Source organism: Neovison vison, chromosome X (assembly GCF_020171115.1).
Source record: "Neovison vison isolate M4711 chromosome X, ASM_NN_V1, whole genome shotgun sequence".
Lineage (NCBI taxonomy): Eukaryota > Metazoa > Chordata > Mammalia > Carnivora > Mustelidae > Neogale > Neogale vison.
Window position 1 is genome coordinate 128,660,586 of NC_058105.1, and position 20,454 is coordinate 128,681,039.

A 20,454-nucleotide genomic window follows, 5' to 3' on the forward strand; every position below is an offset into this window, starting at 1 on the left:
GCACCAGGCTTTGCCCATATGACCTACATTTTGTGCACCAAACCTGTGCTTGGATTGCCCCCGAACATGCACAGCTTTTCTGACGCTCTGAACCCGGTTGATGTGCAACCTTTCACCTGGTCAGAGTCCCACGGCCTTGGTGACCCTGTCGGACAGCTCTCATACCTCATCTCGTTACTCTTCACTTCCTTCTGCTTCCTTACTACTCCTCTATCGGCTTCTCCTGCTCCATGGTCTCAGGATGCTAGAGGTCCACGCAATGCTGCCTGTGTACTGCCAGCTAGTGCATCCGAAGACAGAGAAATCTTACAGTCACAATAGCACACAAAGGGTTCATTTAAACAGTGGTATGGGAACCCCAAGAGCTGGTCAGGAATCCTGGGTCCTCTACACGGTCAAGACAAAATCATTCTCAAGCTCAATGCAATGAGGGGAGGCAGTAGTTATGGTGGAGAAACATGAAGGGTGACGTTTTACCCTCCTCACATGCTCACACGTCAGCCAGCCAGTTGCACAGAGGCTAGCAGAAGACTAAAGACTTGAGAGACAAAGGACTTTATCATAGCAGTTGGTTTTGCTCTATGTGGCCCAAATCCATCATCCCTTGGTGGCCATGAGGGGACATGTCCAGGTGGATGCTGTACAGTTGGGTTGAGTTACAAGTGAGGAACCAACCTTAGGAAATGTCCATTCTTATAAGACACCTGCCAGGGACTCTTCTGCCTCTTGGCCCTGCAAGAGAGGTTATGCTCACTGTTCTGGACGGTAAACAGATTATACTCTTCCCCAAGGGGAGGTGCTGTTCTACCTTCCAAAAGTGTCCTCTATACAAATATCCTCTTAGCAAAATGAAGACAAGAGCTTCTGTTTTGCTTACAAGGCATGCAAACATGAGGGACCCAAGAGGAATCCTCTACCAACAACCCATAATTAAGAGGCTAGGTAGTAATGGCCACCTTGAGAGGGCCCGTGACCACTGGTTGAGGGACACTGCTGGCCCAGCCAGAGAAGCAGATGCCTACCCTCCAACTCCTAAATCCTTTAAACTGCTCTTAGATCTCCTCCGTTGAGCACACAAGGAACTCAAATCGAAGGATCATGTGGATAAACACGGGTCCACTTTGTGAACCCAGAGCAGGGTGGGAAAAGTGAACAAATGCAGCACATCGAGTAACCCAGTCTACGGTTGGTTTCTGCTCAGCCTGTCAAGGCTCCTGCATGCTCCTTCCACTTAGACCTTCCAAGAGTATTTTCATCCAGCAGAAGCACAAGAACTGACAAGAAGAGAGTCAGGAGTCTGCTTCCTTCCTCTTGAGCAACAAATAATTGTTTCCTGCTACACCATTTACTGTTTTATACAAGCACTCTTGTACAGATATGTTTACTCATATGAATTTTAAGAAAAAATGGAAAACTAAGAGGAATTACTAGATAGGGTGATTGCCACGTTTCCTTCCAGATAACATTATACTAATTTATATTCCCATTCGTACTGAGAATATATGAGGCCTACTTTTGTAAGTCCTACATCTCCCTCCTAAAGATTTTTTCCAGTCATTGAAAGGAAAAGAAATTATGGTTGACAGCATAAGAAAGCAAACGTCTCTCTACTCCAGTCCCCAGGATGGGTTGGTGTTAAGAACTTGAACAGAGGGACCACCATGAGGTCACAAGCAGGAGGCAAAGGTCTGTCTTCCAGCATCTGGAAGCTTACAGAACTCTGTAGACATCAAATACTGCTTTTATGAAACAATTATTGGAATTATTGGAGTGGGAGTATAGACAGCAAGGTAATGAGACTTCCAAAGGGGAGTAGGTGGCTAGCCATGCTGCATGCTCAGATCTGGAGTTCTTACCCTACCTAGGTCACCAGGTGGGACATTCGCTGGTGGAGCCTGGCATGAGTGAATGAGAGTACCAAAGATCCAAAGTCTGGTCATAAAGGAAACTCCTTCTCCTCAGCTCATCCAGAAAAACAGTATATACATTTTAGCGTCCTACCAATTTGTTGGATCTGACCAACCAAGTGCAAGGAGATAGACATAGATTTGCTTAAAGGTCAGACTATAGAAGGACAAGCAACAGGGGATTTTAGTTAGGAAAGACTTTTAAGATTTGAGAGAGAGAAAGCACATGTACATGAGCAGAGGCAGGGGCATAGGAAGAGAATGTCAAGCAGACTCTGTTGAGCCTAGCATGGGGCTTGATCCCATGGCCCATGTGACCATGGGTTAAGCTGAAATCAACAGTCAGATGCTCAACTGACTGAGCCACCCAGGAGTCTCTAGGAAAGACTTTTGAAACAAGTCCTCGGAACCAAAGTGATCTGAAGACAGAAATCATGGGTGCTGGTGAGGATAGGAGATTTTGGCACAGGATAAAGTACACACTCCTAGAGAAAGTGTTAGCAGTCACTAGCTAATGTCCGAGCTTTGGGAATAAGAGGGAATCCAAAGCTTAAAACTCGAGGATACAGCTTAGAAGCATCAAGAAGATGGTAAATGGTAGAAAACAAGACAAAACAGCCTTCTGGTGGACTCAGGAGGCTTTGTGAACAGTCTAGCAATCACACGCAGTTACGCAGTAGTCTATTACAAGGCAGGCTCATGACCACGAGAAGTCTTCCAAGATCAGAGAGGCAATCCTGTAGATCTCCTAACACCCAGGCCATGGGGTGTCAAGACAAACAGAACCTAGAGAACTAAGTGGTCCCTGCCAGGTGCAAGTCCTACCTGACTGAGTAGAGCTTGAAGTCCTATTGCCTCTCCCACTGTGCAGTCATCAATATGGCTCATTAAAAATGGGATTTCTTACAGATTCTTCCAAACTTTGTAAACTGGGTATGCCACCCCCACAGAGAACATGATCTAGAGCCTAAGAACAGATTCCAAGCATGAAAACTTTTACACATTTAGAGTTGTTGAATCCAATACAAGTTAGCCCTTGACTTAAGAAAAATTTGAGATAGGACCCACTTCACACGCACAAGTGTGGGTTTTGGAGTCCTTAAGGAGAAGGCTTCATATTTGGAACACAAAATTTATGAAGAATCGTGTAAAGAATTATGTGGCTTGCACATGACTTTGCTGCATCATGTGGACAGATTTCCATAGGATGGTATTTTTGCTCCTGTGTACATGTGCTTGTCTATCTTGCACAAGCTGTGGAGCAGCACAGGCAAGGGAAGAAGGGACTGTGTGGGCAGAGAAAGCATCCTTAGCATTCTCCTAGATCTCATCCCCGATGGAAGTTCGTCCTCTTCCATGTCCTTACTTTTTTCTCTCAACATGTTTTGGAAGATCCATCCGGCTCTCTCTCAGAGAACAGAGCTGCATTTAAAGGTCAGACTCCCACTGGTTCACCAGATTTACCCATGGTTCTTCAAGCACTCCTGCTCACTCCTCCTTCTATGTCCAAATTACAAGTGTCATACATGTGTACTAATACCACGTGTCATTAATATCCTTGGATTAAATTATTTCATTTTAGGGTAGTCTTTGGAAGGAGAAAACAGGACAGGACAGAATCGAAATCAGAACATATGCATAGGGATCCATTTCTGCACCACACTTGGAACAGAATCCAAAATAATTTCAAATCTACTCCTATATTTAAATCATCCTATTAATATTTTGAGTTTAAAAGCTATTTAAAACATCTGTTCAATATCTGTTACCTAAGTGAACCCAGTAAACCCACTCTGGGGAACTGAATTGAAAGCATCTGAAACAAGACAGACCCATATCAATGAGTGATTATCCATAGCCAATAGGCTGACTTTTTAATTCCTTGTTCAATTTTCCATGCTCTAGAAGTCAAAATAGGGTCTTGGGAGCCAGATCCAACCAAAAGAGGTCTTTAAAACATTTGACAAGTCTTAGAAGTATTGGTCTCAATAGGGTTGGGGGAGGGAGTTGGAAAAGCCCCGTAGAGTTCTGGGTTCTGAAAATTCAGAGGGTCCTGAGCTTCTCGGCTCTTCTTCCTTGCCCCCAGCTGGCTGGGTCTGCTCAGCTTCTGCCCTCTCAAGACAGGACATATGGTCAGCAGCCTTCCCTTGTACTAGATAGGGCTTCAGGCTTTGTGCTTCTCTAAGATGAGGGGACCCTTAGCCCTAACTTCTGCCCCTGACAGTGGGGCTAGACAATACCTTAGTCCTGAGATTGAGAAGACAAGGAGGAAGCAGATCTCCCAGAACCTCACCTGTAACACCAGGGTCAGACGGAGATGCAGAACATGCAGACAAAATAGTGCCTGTGATATGAACACATCCTTCCAGGGTCCCACAAGCCATCCAACGCTGTGCCTGACCTAGGGCCCACGTTTTTTTGCTTCTGGAATTTGCTAACCAGTCCCATCCCACCCGGGAGCTCTCACTGGGGCAGAGCCAGATGTGTCTCTAGGTGAAGAGCCATATGGAAGAGAAAGTCTACAGGACTGAATTTTGAGCTTTGTCATTTTTATTTCCTACTTTGGGGTCTGACAAAAGGAATCAAGAAGAGGGTAACCAATCAAGCAAGTTTCTGGTTGCTGGAGAGTCTGTTGAGGTGTTCACCTAGTGTACAGGCTATTAGGAGAGGCTCCTTCTGGCATACACAAACCTTTTTACTTTCCATGACCAAAGCTACCTATCTTGAAAGGCATCCAAGCCATGTGGCCCCCAGCAAATGGAATAAATCCACTCCATGCTCACAGGAGGGTTACTGCATCCCATACATTAGTGGGGGGCACTTAAGGGAAGAAGACGGCCAATTCTGATGGGTGGACACTATGCCAGTAGAAGTTGAAGGACCATCAGCCTATAGAAAAGAACACAGCAAACAGCTTGCCTCTGTGTTCTGCACGGGGTCCAACACCCATATCCATTATTACCAGAGAGCTTGGGGTCCACACGGCCACATCCAGATCACCAGGGAGCCCCGGGGGCCTCACACACACATCTGTATCACAGGGAACTCAGTGTGCACACACCCATGTCCATTTTGCCAGGGAGCCCGGGATCCACATGCCCATATCCAGATCACTGGAGAGCTCAGGGTCCACACGCCCGTGCCCGGGTCACTGGGGAGCCCCGGTGTCCACATGCCCGTGCCTGAGTCACCAGGGTTGGGGGTCTACACGCCCGTGCCTGGGTCACCAGGGCGCCCTGGGTCCCACATGCTCGTGCCCAGGCCAGTATCTCCACGGAGCCTGGGGTCCACATGCCCACGCCCGGTTCACCGGGGAGCCCGGGGTCCACACGCCCATATCCACATCACTGGAGAGCTCAGGGTCCACATGCCTGTGCCTGGATCACCAGGGAACCCCGGGGGCCACATGCCCCCGTCCCAGGTCGCCGGACAGCTTGGGGTCCACATGCCCATGCCTGTATCTCTGGAGAGCCTCGGGGTCCACGTGCCCACGCCTGGGTCACCGGGGAGCTCGCTGGAGATGCCACGAAGCCATGAAACTTGGGGAAGGGGCTGAGGGGTTCAGCAGGTCTCCCGGTGATGGCATGCCCGCCCTGGACAACGGGAGGCAGGAGTCAGAGCTGTCTATGCAGCACGCACGTCAAGGTGCACTGGCACCAGAAGACCTGAAGGGCCTCCAGCTGGTCCTGGGGGGGGGGGGCATTGGGTGTCCTGACATCGGCACACCGTTCTGCTGCCCACACCGGGAAGTTAACTAGCAGAGCACGTACCCCATCATCACAACCTGCTCGTGAAGAGAGCTGTTCCACATATAAGAATTGACAGTAAAAAACAACAACAAAAAAACCCACAAAACTGAGCCCTTTGATGTGCTTTCTGACTTCAACCCTCAGCTGTGGGATTTCTGCTCAGAAAGGGATCAGCGATCTCATTCAGCTATCTCTTTCAGCGGGGCTGCTCCGCACAGCGGAGGGCCCTGTTCCACACCAGGGACGTGGCTCAGCTAACCTTGGTCTCTGACGTGACGGTGACTCCACACCACCGACGGCCTGAAGACCCGAGCTCACGGCTATGCTGCCCTTGACTTTGCACATACGTCTCTCCAATCACAACTACAGAGAATACACACAATCCTGAAAAGTGTACGGGTTCCCCAGGCAACGCACAGCACTCCCCCGAATGCCTTCCTACATCAGAAAGACCACCCAGAATTAGAGCTGCCTGTTTCCTCCAGGGATGTCGGATTCAGTCTCCTTACACACATAGATGCACAAGCACAGAGGAACACACCTCCTTGTCCAACAACCACAGACATCAAGAGCAGCCCCCTGTAGAAAGCAGCCTTCCCGATAGCCTGGAGCTCCTGACCAGCTGTCTATGACTTTTACTGCTGGCTTGAGTGATCTGCTCACTTACCTATCCACACGCACTTGTGCCTTGAGCACACATGCCCGGTCCGTCCAGACCCCGGCCAGCAAGACAGCGTACTAGCCCCCCAACCTTCCAGCCAATCAGGTCACAATGACCTTTACCACTAACCTTGAGCATTCCAAGAACCTGGCACAGCCCTGAGCTCCGTATGCACACAGACCACCATTCCTTGTAATTGGACTAGCAAGCAGAACAGCAACTACCAATAAAGCATCTGCTCTTTGAGGCCCCCTACGATGCCCGTGACACCCATTCCTACTTGACTAGGAAGACTACCGGACGTGAAGTTACTTGTGGTCTCACAGCTGGTGGGAGGCAGGGTAGTAATCCAGACCCAAGGTGCATTGTAGAACCCGTGGTTTCTCTATCGCCGTGCTGACAAAGAAGGGCTTTTCCACCCGAGTCTCCAGATGATGGGTTCCAATTTACTGCCTTTGGAGGTGACAGCCCCACCCCCCACCTGAACTTCAGCAGGCTCCCCGAAATGCTTATACCTGACTTCTTCACTGAGGACCTGGTTGGTGTTCTGATTCCTCAGATGGGAGTTTCTAGCAACCAGGCCGCTGACCTGTCATGGTCCAGACCCGTGCCACTGGCCCCAGGCCCCCCACAGACCCACGGGATGGAGTTCTCTCCCCCAGCCTGATCCACTTGGCCCATGATGAGTGCTGGGAATGCTATTTGAATGGCCCTGCTCTAGGCCACCATTACAGCAAGCACCTGGAATACAGGACTGAGCGTGGCCTTCTATCCTGGGCCCTCAGGCTACCTCTCATCCAAGCCCACAGAACATCATGGCAGAAAGCATGCATGAAAGGTGTCACATTGACATGGCTTAAAAGACCTTCTCAGAGGTATCCCGGGGAACAGCAGACCTCAGAAACACCCACGCAGTGTCTGGCTCCCTGCAGAAACATGGGTGTTCATCGTTCTTGGTCTCAGCTGGAAACTCACCCAATGCACGGTCATAGGGAGCATCGGTGGTTATAAGTTGCAAAAAGGAGAGATGTGCTAAGATCCCGAGGCATGATTTGTCTGAGGTGAAGGTGAGTCATCCTCTAGGAGCTATACCATCTGTGAGTTCTTTCCTACAAATCACCTGGGGCTCTTGTTAGGACGTGGATTCTAAGGAAACTTACATCCCAGCTGCATGATTTTACCACAAAAGGAATCCCTTTGCAAATGCAAAAAAAGCAGCATCAAATCTCAGGGCAGGACGGAGATGGAGCCTCAGGTATGTGGTGGGGGGAAGTCTCAAATGCATATAAAAACCAAGAAGGGGAAAAATGAGCCACAGCCATAGATACCACCACAAACCCATTCAATTGCATGGACAGTTCATGTCTGAGACACAGAGAAGGACGCAGCCTGGGAGACCTGGTCTAGTGCAGCCCAGCAGGTAACGAGGAACGCCAGACCCCAGATGCCACGTTCACGGGCACAGAACTGGCAAACTGCACAACATTCACAGGCCACAGGGGGAGATCCGCACGGCCAGGCAAGCCAACACCACTAGGGTAAGCACAAGGTCACAGACGGTGACCGAGAGAAGCAGACACATTCCCAGGCGTGGGAAGGGAACTTACCTTCCCGTCTTCAACTTCCCGAGGAAACAGAGCAAGGGGAAAACTAGAGTTTCCTAGCTGCAGGGGAAACAGCGTCCAGGCAGGGACCCAGCGTGGCAGCCGGAACACAGCCGACACCCAGTCTGTGAGCTGCCCACGTCACGTCAGCCGTAAAGTAACCGGGTACGAGACCAGCAAACGCCCTTCAATGCTTTTCTGATGGTGTGCGTCAAGATCCAGTGTGGATTAAGTGGCTGTAGCTGGGAGGCTTGGCAGAGGGCAGTGCCCGCCCCTTTGGTCAATCAAGCACATTGGCAGAGCACTCCTGTGTCCTCACGCCAGCCTCCCCAGCATCCCCTGGGACCTGGCACGTGTAAATTCATGGCCGTTCTGCAAAGCTACACCTCAGAAACTTTGGGCTCATCATCCTGCAGCCTGTGGTTTACCACGCTTAGGCCACTCTGGTGCACACTCACGTTTGGGAAGCACAGCTGTGCTCCACAGACCCACTGTGGCCAAGGAAAACACTCATGCAAGTCACCTTAATCAGAAGCTTTTAAAGAGTGGGGGAAGATGGATGATGGTTTACAGGGAAAGTGTGTGAAGGACTAATTAATTAAACATGTTCTGGGATCAATAATGTTGGGTAAGGATGGTCCTTACCCAATAATGTTGGGTAAGGATGTTACTGATGTTGAAGAGTCACCCATCCCCATGTTGGACACTCATGTTATGGTTCTGATCATGAGAGAAATGATGAGTGTCAACAGGGGTCACATCGTACCATATGTTTCAAAATTTTCCCATGCTGTACCTTTAAGATACTCACTTACAAGTACTGCTTTTGGTGCCGATGCTGGCAAATATGTCTTCTGGAGAGGGGGAAATCCCAAACTTGAGAAGAACCAACATGGTGGCCTACCACAATGTCTTTCACAAAAAAATATTCAGAAAGAGATTTGTTTCACCTGTGAACGTAGACACAGGACCTAAAAGCAAAGGGCATGTGAAGGTTTCTCATTATACTGATTGACTCAGCAAACACCTGTGGACCATCTACTCTGAAGGAGATGCGAGACCCAATCACACATAATCTCATCTCCAGATGATTTGCCATCCGGGCGGTAGGGACGGGGTGGAGAGTAAATTAACAGTTGATGCAGCTGCATGACAGTTTCCCTCAAGGAGCTGTGGGATCATGGTTTCTCCAGAAAAAGGCACCAAAGAACTTTTCCTCAGAGGGGGTAACGTTGAGTGTGATGGTGGAGAGTCCTCGGTAATAACATGCTAGCAGAGGGAATGGTGAGTGAGGGGTTGTGCAGAGGAGACATGCCTCCTGGCAAGTGCTAGATGCTCAGGAAAGCTGGGGGACAGTGGAAGGGACATAAGAGATGAGGCTAGAGAATGAGTGGGACAGCTCATGGTAGGTTCTCTCTCCTATATGACTGGCCTTCCATCAAAAATCCGTCAATGCCAAGAGTGTGCATGAGCCAGTCCAGTTGCCATCCAGCATAGTCTGGTCCCACACACGGTTGCTGAAAGCATTGAGTGCTCTCCTACAACTCCCCCAAAAGGGGCCAATGTGCACCTGAACTCTGCTGATTCTAATCATTCAACTCTTAATCTGAATCTCATTAATCATTAGTTTGATTCTCATGATTTTATCTAATCTGTATCCTTTCACTGTGATCAACAATAACCAGGCCCACAACTGCATTTCTGGTCCTTGAGTCCTTTGAGCAGATCATCAGACTCAAGGGGGGCGGTGTCTAAAGCCCACAACAGGACAGTCAAGTAAGAACTTCAGAGTTCACTCAAATCTCTAAGGATCTCAAGTAAAACCAAACACCAATTTTGAGAAAACACAAATGATTATCTTCTGCCACACACTCAAAGGACTGGTGGGTGGTACTACGGGGTTCCCTATGAATTTTCCTCCTGTGATCATGGGGACAAGATGGTTCATGTTCATTGACTTGTTGGCCAACTCATGTGAACACCTAAATTTACAACCTGGAGGGCATCTCCCTTCATGAAGTAAAAAATCTATCGTATGCCCTACTATTCATGCCATACATTAACTAAGATATTTTGCATACTCATGTACCTCAATTACTAATTTATTGGATACAGTAGGCGTGTCATTTCTGCCCTTAGTGCTGTGAGTCGAAGAGAGTCTGTATCTTGATCAACTCCATTGACTTGAGCATAATTTCCTCCTTTTCATTAATACAAAGTCCGGCTCAGGCTTTAACCCACTGAGCCACCCAGGTTCCCCACAAAGCATTTAACTTCTGTAACAATAAAAGAATTAGCCTCTCCCCACATAGCGTATGCTTCCAAAATGGAAAATCTCTAGGATGATGACTTGGGCATTATTTGTCTCTGTTGTCCCTCCATTCCAGTAACATTACTTTATGGGATTTATGCTAATTTTCAGCACTACACGAACATTGTAGAAAATGTTTGATTTTTTAAAAATTTTGCTTCTCTGATAAGCATCCTATAATAAAAATGACATTAAACATCCTTTAAGTCTTCCTGTTTTCCTGAGCCTGTAACGGCCCTCATCTAGGAAAGTCTTAGCTGACACTCATTTCCATGTTTCAAGGTGAAAAGAACTCTCTATTGACCTGAGCCACGGCAAGCACATGATGTGTACAAATGAAATCCGTAACACGTATAGACATTTGTTTTCTAAACTGTTTACGTGTAGAATTCATAAACACAAAGAGATCTGAAGTCAATGAAGGTTTTATTTCAATATTTAGCTCAAGTCTTTTTCTATTAGGACGTTGAAATATGATTGTCTGACGTTGTGTCAATGAGATTTTACAGTCGCTAACTAGAGACAGGAACCAAATCTCAGCATGATTAATAAAGGGTGTGAAGGAAATGGGAACAGCTTTACTTTTAAAAACACAATAATCATCAGGGGGAATGCTGCTTTCATTGTGAGTGTGAACAGAAAGTATTTTGAAGTATCTATTGAGACTGTGAATTAATCCAGATATATTTAAATTTAACATAACATGAACAAGAGTAATTTCTCATTCCTGTGTTTTGTCCGTTCCATCAGAATCAGTGATGGACAGGAAATACATGTTTCTGTTAAAAACAAAAGCAAAAACATTATATTCCCTTCTTTCAGTCTTATTTCAAATTAAGCCAAGATAATTTATCCAAAAAATATTGTTGACGTGGAACGTGGGTATGTGAGTCTGCTTGGGCTGTCATAACAAAATAACACAGAATGAGTGTCTTAAACATCAGAAATCTATTTTTTTGCCATCCTGGAAGCTGGGAGTCTGAGCTACGGGTAGGGCTGAGGCTTGGAGAGGAAGATCCAGGCAGGGCTGAGGCTGGGAGGCTGTGAACCAGGCAGGACTGAGGCTACAGGTCTGAGATCCAGGTGGATACCTCCCAAGGCCTTTCTCCTTGTTGTGTTGACCCTGTGTTCTCCCCAAGTTCTCACGTAGATGTCCCTCTGTGCATGTGTGTGTCCTCATGTCCTCTTTTTATAAGGACATTGGTCAGATTGATTTAGGGCCCACCCTTAGGACCCCATTTTACCTTAATCACCTGTTTAAAAACACTATCTCCAAATACACTCATATTCTGAGGTACTCGGGATCTCAGGGCCTCCACATATGAATTTTGGAGAGACACAACTCAATCAATAAAAATGGGTAAATCCTATTGGTTCTCATTGAAGAAGTCACTAAGACTTTCGTCAGATACTGTGTACTATGATAAAAATATCCATGGTTTTCCCTCTAAACTTAAAAATTGCCATAGCTATACAAGGGAGGAGGCAGAGAGATCGATGACGTCTTGACATATTTCAATGGGATACTCTACAAATTAGGGGGAGGAAATTGGGTTTTGAGTAAGAACTGCATCAGAAGTGACATTACTTTAAAACTTTGACTAGGACATGAAATAACCAGGAATGGATTCTAGATCAATTCTATTGGAAACTATTTACTACATGTGTAGCTATCAAAATGTTATTAGAAACTATGTTACTACATACGTAGCTATCTAAATGTTATTGGAAACTATGTTACTACATATGTAGGTATCAAAATGTTATTGGAAGCTATGTTACTACATACGTAGTTATCTAAATGTTATTGGAAACTATGTTACTACATATGTAGGTATCAAAATGTTATTGGATAAGTAGGTTAGTGTACATATTATACTAGTCTATTCCTGTCAGAATACAGAAAATATATACTAGGATGTTAGTGTATATATTATACTAGATAAAGACCCACATAGAGACACACAGAATGTCTAGTGTGGCTACAAAAGTAGCCTGTTGATGACATAGAATCATGAGTTATGGCATATCCTATAGATCAAAAGCTCCATTCTTCATCTTATCACTGTTAATGGCTCTCAACCGCGAAGATAGTTGGAGAATTGGGGGCGTGAGTTGTCCTAACTGGGGGAGTGGCTTCTCCTGACACCTAATGGGTCGAAGCCAGGGATGCTTCTGGCAATCCCACAGGCTCAGGACAACACTCCCACCCCTACCCCCATCCAAAATATCCATAAAGCCCAGTGTGAGACTCTGCAGAGAATTTCTAGCCACATCGCTCACACTGTACCCACTGACACTTCTACTCATCCAAGGAAGAAACATTAAAAAATTTTTTTTTTTGTTACCGCAGCTTCCCATGACTTGCCCCATTCAAATTTGACACGAAGGCAGTGTCCAAAATCTTTATGAGCAAAGACAGGATGAGAGAGAGATTCCCCTGCCCCTGTGCCATTCTGTCATCACCAAACCTGGTAATTAATTGGCTCGCTTTTCCATCTCCGTATGCCCATCAGTCCGGCCCTCCGCTTCCTGGCTGGACAGCCCCTAATGAACATTCTGAAACGGAACAATGACTCATTGCTGCACCCATTCCACTTTCTGCAGAACCCGAATGGATTTAAATGTCCCTCGGCATTGTTGCTGGCATGGGCGGGTTGTGTTTCAGAATGACTCCTGCTACTATATCTTAAATAATGTAAAGGTAAAGGAGTTGAAATGTGTCCTGTTAAAGCACATGATAGGAAATCTTTGTTCCCTCCTGCCTCGTTATTACGATGATTTGTAGTGAGGATTCTAATCTCATGAATAATACAAAGCTCAACTAAAATTTCGTTTCAATTAAAAACTAGGGCACAAGCCCACTTGTAAAATAGTTGGATTTGGGAAAGGATTTTTTTTTTTTTTTAACTACTCACTGGTGTTCATAACTTAGCTCTGTGAGTGAGGATACTGAATCAACTCTGTTTTAGTCATTACGTCAGACAGTATAAAAAGGAGCTCATCTTTTTGGAAAACAATTTTGACACTTTTCTTTTATTTTTAAAGATTTTATTTATTTATTTGACAGAGAGAGAGAGATCACAAATAGGCAGAGAGGCAGGGAGAGAGAGAGAGGGGTAAGTAGGCTCCCCGCTGAACAGAGAGCCCAATGTAGAACACGATCCCAGGACCCTGAGATCATGACCTGAGCTGAAGGCAGAGGCTTTAACCCACTGAGCCACCCAGGCACCCCAATTTTGACATTTCTTTCCTTTTTTTTCTTTTTTTACTGTTAACATTTGATGACCAAATAAGCTGATGACCATTTGCATACAACCAAATGTATTTTATACTCAGAGTTTGACAAAAGTTACCAAGGTTGGAAGATGGTCAGTGACAAGGAAGGGACCTTGAATAGGTTAAAGGGTTATGGAATTTCCAAATTAGTTTATGTGGCAAGGTAGCAATAAGGCACAGCGTTATAGTGAAATAGATCAGGAGATGTAATTAAAATGCCGACGTGGAATGCTTGTGGCTTAAGCATCTGCCTTTGGCTCAGGTCATGATCCTAGAGTCCTGGGATCGAGTTCCGCTTTGGGTTCCCTGCTCAGCAAGAAGTCTTCTTCTCCTTCTGCCTGTTGATCTCTCGGCTTGTGCTCTTGCTTGTGCTCGCTCTCTCTCTCTCTGACAAATACATAAATAAAATATTAAAATAAGATAAGGATAATGCAGGATAATGGGCCATCTGGGTGGCTCAGTTGATTGAGTGTTGGAATCTTGATTTCAGCTCAAGGTCATGATCCTCAGAGTCATGAGACGGAGCCCCATATTGGGCTCGACTCTAAGTGTGGTACCTGCTTGGGATTCTTTCTCTCTCCCTCTCTCTCTGCCCTTCCTTCCCTCCTCTCATGTGCTCTCTCTAAAAAATAAAATAATGTAAAATAAAATCGAATGGAGGATAATGGTTGGAGAGAGGAAGGAAACGTGCTTGGGAAAAAACGCATATTAATACGAACTTGGTTGTCTCCTTGCCAAGGGGGGCAACTATGTGTCCCGGTGGTCCGTGTCTCCTATGTCCTCTCTCTGATACTGCACATGTATGACTCTGTCCCTGGGGGTGGCGTTGGGTTAACGGCAGCCTGTGGCCCACAGCTTTGACTTCTGGGGTTTCTGCTCTTCAAGAGAAGAAAGCTTTGCTTTCATGGCTGAGCTGAATTTCTGGAAGAGGGTGTCTTAGGAGAGCACAATTCCCAGGAAAGGTTAGCACATCATTTATATCCCAGCAGATGTGACGAATCAGAATTTCTGTTGGTGCCATTTAAGATCGAGTCTGCATGAAGTGGTGCTTCTTGCATTTCTTACTTCCTCTAATGCCACATGTTATAAATCTGTCACAATGCTGTGTAGCTGGGAATGGTGTATGGTGTGGTAAGGATGTCTTATCCTGTTGCTAGTGAGGGTGTATCATGACACCCGGATATTTCCAAGTGCTCTGTCCAGAGTTCCAAGGATAAAGGTCCAAGCTCTGTCCAGAGTTCCAAGGACCTTAAGGTCCAAGATCTGTCCAGAGTTCCAAGGACCTTAAGATCTGAGATCTGTTCAGAGTTCAAGGACCTTAAGGTCTGAGCTTTGTTCACAGTTCCAACGACCTTAAGGTCTGAGCTTTGTCCAGAGTTTCAAGTATCTTAAGGCCCGAACATAGCCACATGTCTTCCGCTTTTTGTTTAGATGTTCAGATGTTCAGATATTCGGAAATGCGTGCCACTCATTTATGCTTCCATTTTTCTTTGCAACCTAGTAGACAGTACATCTAGCAGATGCATACTTCTATGCTGCAAAGGGAAACGGTGGAGGAAGGGGGATGTGTTGGAAGGGACACCATTCTATCTTAGGGTACAAAAAAGTCACTCTCTAGATCACACACTTATAGTGGAATTATTAGGATTGTATTCAGATGGTCAGAATGCATCCTGGAGGACCAAAAGATGCCTCTCATCTCCTGAGCTGAGCTCAGGAACTTATATTGTCTTGAAGTCAGAACATGCTCTTCAGGTGGTCTTCTCCGTGTCTATGGAGATCTTTGCCAGCGTTAGTTCTCTGATCCACTTGTATCAAAAATAGGCCAATTTCAACAAAAATGTAGTTTTGATACACTCAGAAATCTGGAAGGTTCAGATGAGAAGCTCATCTTGTTCAGAAATAGTTTAATTTCAGTATCACATTTTTGAATCTCTGGGCCTCCAAAACATTTTGTAACACAGATACAGAGATAAGAACGGATACCTGAGTAGGGGTACACCCGTAGACTTCTGTCTCTGCTGAGGGGTTTTGAGGGCATCTCCTTTCTTTGTAGATTGCAAGTTTGTCGATATTCCAGTGCAGGCCATGAAAATTTAAAAAAAAAAAAAAAAGGCCCTTTTTCATTTTACAGACCTAATACAATGGATGTGTGATGTGTGATTCCTTTCTTGCAGGATTTTTTTTTTTTTTAAACAACTCTGATAACTTATTTTGAATACCCAACTTTTGTAGCAACATGGACGGGACCGGAAGAGATGATGCTGAGTGAAGTAAGTCAAGCAGAGAGAGTCAATTATCATATGGTTTCACTTATGTGTGGAGCATAACAAATAGCATGGAGGACAAGGGGAGATGGAGAGGAGAAGGGAGTTGGGGGAAATTGGAAGGGGAGGTGAACCATGAGAGACTATGGACTCTGAGAAACAAGCTGAGGGTTTTGAAGGGGTGGGGTAGGAGGTTGGGGGAACCAGGTAGTGGGTATTAGAGAGGGCACAGATTGCATGGAGCACTGGGTGTGGTACAAAAATAATGAATACTGTTATGCTGAAAATAAATTTTAAAAAATTAAAAAATGACAAATTCAAAAAGAAATACTTAAAACCGACAAAGAAAAAAATCAGTTTAGTCTTATATTGATTAAAGGAGATGTGTCCATAACTAAGAAATCTTACCAAAAGAAATGGTCAATTTCACCATGAATTTTACCACATGTTTAGGGAAAAAATTATCTTATATAAATTCTTCCCACTTAGTATGGTGTCAGCTTTGATAATAAAGTCTAGCGTGGCAGTTACAACCGTGGAAGATTACAGACCAGTCTTACAAACACAGATGACAAAATCCTAAACTAAATATTAGCAAACTAAATCCATCAATATAAAAAAGCACAGTACATCATGAGTTGAGTTTATTCTAGGAATTCAAAATATCTTTAAAAGTGAAACAATGTAAGCCACCTCATCAACAGAAGGAGAAAAAAATACACAATTACCTACGTAGATGAAGAACAAAATTCAATAAAAAGAAAAAAATGCACAATCACCTAATTTATAATTCTATAAAATATTTATTCAAATTAAAATTCTTAGCAAACTAGGACTAAAAAATGGGAATTTCTTTGAACTCAAAGTAACAAAGTAACTAGAAAAAATCCAGAACAAGCATCATACTTGAATATTAATGTTGAAACTTTTCTCATCATACTTGAACATTAATGTTGAAACTTTTCCTTGGAGTTGAGCTTGAGTTTTCCTTTGAGTTCAGAAAAATTCCATTAATAGCCGTGACTGTTTTTCTGTATCCTATCAGACTCCATAAGCAGTAGTTTTAAGTTAAAAGGAAAGAAAGTAGCAAACTGTCCTTAAAGATATTTTTCTGTTCTAAATAAATTATAGGTAATTCTTTTAATAAATAGAAGCCACCCCAATCTAGATGTTCCAACCTGCATTGGGGAGCAAATTCTACCACCAAGATAGGCCTCTTTCACATTTTTTTTCTTACAGGAATTTTTAAGAAAAGTTTCTGTAAAGTGCACAGGTGTCAATTACTAATAAACCCCATCATTACGAGCACAGGGAGGTAATTCTGGGTTAACATGAGACGATGCCAAGGAACATGTATCCTTGAGATATTTGAATATGGCATGGAAGGTCATTTACCTAACATTGGTTGTATCCCATAGATGTGGGGTGCAGCTTTATTTTAATTGATGCCCTTGGGCATCATTGGTTTGACAACACTGAGACAGCAGTGTTTAGAAAACGGAGGTTAACTCCAGGGAGCAGGAGGAAGGGTTCTTCTGCCATTCTAATGATAATGAGGAACCCGCCCCCATGTAGTAACCTTTGGGAAATTGCTTTGGAATAGTTCAATGGGATCCTTAGTATCTTCCCTCAAGAATGAGTCCATGATGGGGTGCCTGGGTGGCTCAGTGGGTTAAAGTCTCTGCTTTTGGCTCAGGTCATGGTCCCAGGGTCCTGGGATCGAGCCCCGCATCGGGCTCTCTGCTCAGTGGGGAGCCTGCTTTCCTTCCTCTCTCTGCCTGCCTCTCTGCCCACTTGTGATCTCTGTCTGTCAAATAAATTTAAAAATAAAATAAAGAATGATTTCATGAAGGATGAAAGGACCATATCAGGGAGTCAAATATGGCTTGTGTTGTTGTACCTGAGAACATATGAGCTTCTGGTGGCTTCTCTCTCTCCCTCTGCTACTCCCCCTGCATGTGCTTTTTCACCCATATTGGTCTCTGCACCAGGTTCCTGATAGAGTCCCTACATCCTTGGGGAGTTTCTAGGTGACAGGACCATTTGTTGTTGTTGTTGTTGTTCTGATGTTCTGAAGAGGTCACCACCAAGACCAAACCATGTTTAGAAGCTTGGAAGTTTCAGCTCACCCCGTTGTTCTGGGTAAGGAGAGGAGCTGGAAATGGACTTAATAATTGATCATGCCTAGAAGAATAGGTTTCCTACACATCCCACTGGTGAGGGGGCTGGGAGCTTCTTGGTTGGCAAACACCTCTGTGTACCAGGAGTACAGAACACTGCAACCCCACCCCATTCCCTCCTCTGTCTGGGATCTTCCCAGACTCACATCTTGTACCTCTCCATCTGGCTGTCCATCTGCATCCTTGATCACATCTTTTATTGTGCAGTAAACCAGGAGATGGAAGATTCTTTGAGTTCTATGAGCTTTTTTCGCCAATGGCTGACCCCAGTAGGGCAGGTGGTGGGGACCTCACCTCAGAACAAGTCGTCCAGAAATACCAGTGAGAATCTGGGACTTGGGGTTTGCGTCTGAGCTGGGGATGATCTTATGGGACTGAGCCCTTCACCCGTGAGTTCTACACTCACTCTGGTTCATGTCAGAAATGAGTAACCTTGTGGGGTCCTCACCGGGTGTCACAGGCAATGGCTTGGTGGCAGAGGGGACAGAGGGAGACTCACATATTTGGTACCAGACGCCTCAGAAGCAAAGTGCATGTGAGACGGGAAGGAGAGACACATAAGTTAGATTTTCCTTTACATCCGGGGTTTTTTAAGATTGTATGTTTGGGATCAGGAGGTCTCTCCATTGGGGTTTAAAATTAAATGCATGTGACCGGTTATGGAAGATGGTTTTTGAATGGAAAAACACCACATGCATTTTTATGCAAAGCTTTCTAAGTAAGCCCGTTTCCTTGTTTGCTTGTTGGGGGGCCGTGGGTAGGGCGTTGCTTTTTCTGGCCATCACACAAATCCATGCATCACATGCATCCATTTACAGAGCTGTATTAGAAATACTTCCTAATCCTATCAGAGCAGGGCTCCTTCTTCAATGGAATCCATGAAATGGGGCTTTGCTGTGGGAATGCGTGATTTCTCAGACTCCAAATGTGTGTCATGCACGCAGACCATGTAACGTGCAGACAAGTGGGTGCAACACATCTCTTTGGTCGATAGCATGAGGAACTAGAGGCTCCAGGACTCCTGTGCCCTTGCCTTCAGGTTGAAAGCTGGCGTGTGAACCCTTTCTTCGTTTCCACCTCGCCCACACATAGCGTCCCCCACAGAACTGTGTAAACACACTTGAAGTCTCTTTCCCGTGAAAATGCCTTTGGTATTTCAGTTTTATTCACTGTGACGTGTGAATTGCCTCGAGTCTTTGGGATGGAGTCTTGTCACTGGCCAGTGGCTTGTGCCACAGTAGCACAGTCACAAGGAGACCAGCGGCTCCTACCAAGACCCGGGTGCCTTCCACAGGAAGCCTTCTCACTGTGCAATGACAGACGGTGACCAGAGCAGCCCTTCTGTTCTCGACAGACTTCCCTAGGCCCGCGTATGGAACGCCTTCTGGACATGGCGAGATGCGTGCCCACTCTTACACTGTTGTTCTCCTGGGAAGAAAAGTCCTCCTGGACCAGCCTTCAGAGAGTCTCAAGGCTCCTCCTGGAGACGATGCAGGTGGCACTCAGCCCTGTCTGTCTGTCCTCAGCTGTCGTCGACGTTGGTCAGTAGTCCTCGCCCTGAACCTCACAGATCTCCCTCACGTTCACAGGGCTAACAGCTTTGCTGAACCATAAATCAGAATCTGTGTTCCCCAAAGACACCAAAATTCGTAGGTGACTCCAAGAAAATGTAAAAAAAAAAATAATAATAATAATAATTAATTAATTAAAAAATAAAATAAAGCAATGTGGAAGGAAAGCCTGAAAGTCTAGGTATGGGGAAGGTGGCAAAGATCATGAAGTCACCGTCTTCACTCCCCTGGCACTGAAGTCAGTGTCACAATGTAATTATCATCACGGGCAAGGAGCTCCCTGTTTCTGAAATGTGGTGGTTCATGGAGAAACATTTTGATCATTTCTTATGGCCCCACAGGTGGGACCTTTTCATATTTGCATCCGTCATTCCCCCGCAGAGTGTCCTCCGCTCAGACTGCCCCTGTCCCCAGCTACCTCTGGATCTGAAGGTCCCTCGCTATGTGACATACAGTTATTATGACATCTATGATTTTTTTCCAATTTATTGATTCTATTACATCACTGTACTTCCTACAGTGACCTTCAAGATGTGGAAGCCCCTCTCTGTTATCCGGTGCAATGTTCACAGGTCTCCAAACTTGGGAGATGACCCTCTTTGCCATAGACCATTCAGATGCCCAGGGCTGCATTGCTGGGACATCAATGGCTTTTTCTATTGTATTCATCCAATAGCCTGAGAGGTTTGGTGCTGGGTTCTCCATAGTCACATCAGCATCCCAACTGCCCTGTACTCTCCCCTCCTCACATGGGCAATAGTAAGGCCTGCCCTGGCCAGGGTGAGAAGTGTTGATGGTAGACAAGAAGGTGCTTCCAGGAGCTTCCACGGAGATATGCAAAATCTGCCTTCTCTTCTGAGTAGGGTGCTCTCTTCCCCTCTAAGTGAGGTGACCTTCTGTTTCCACGGGAAGACCTTTTCTCCTT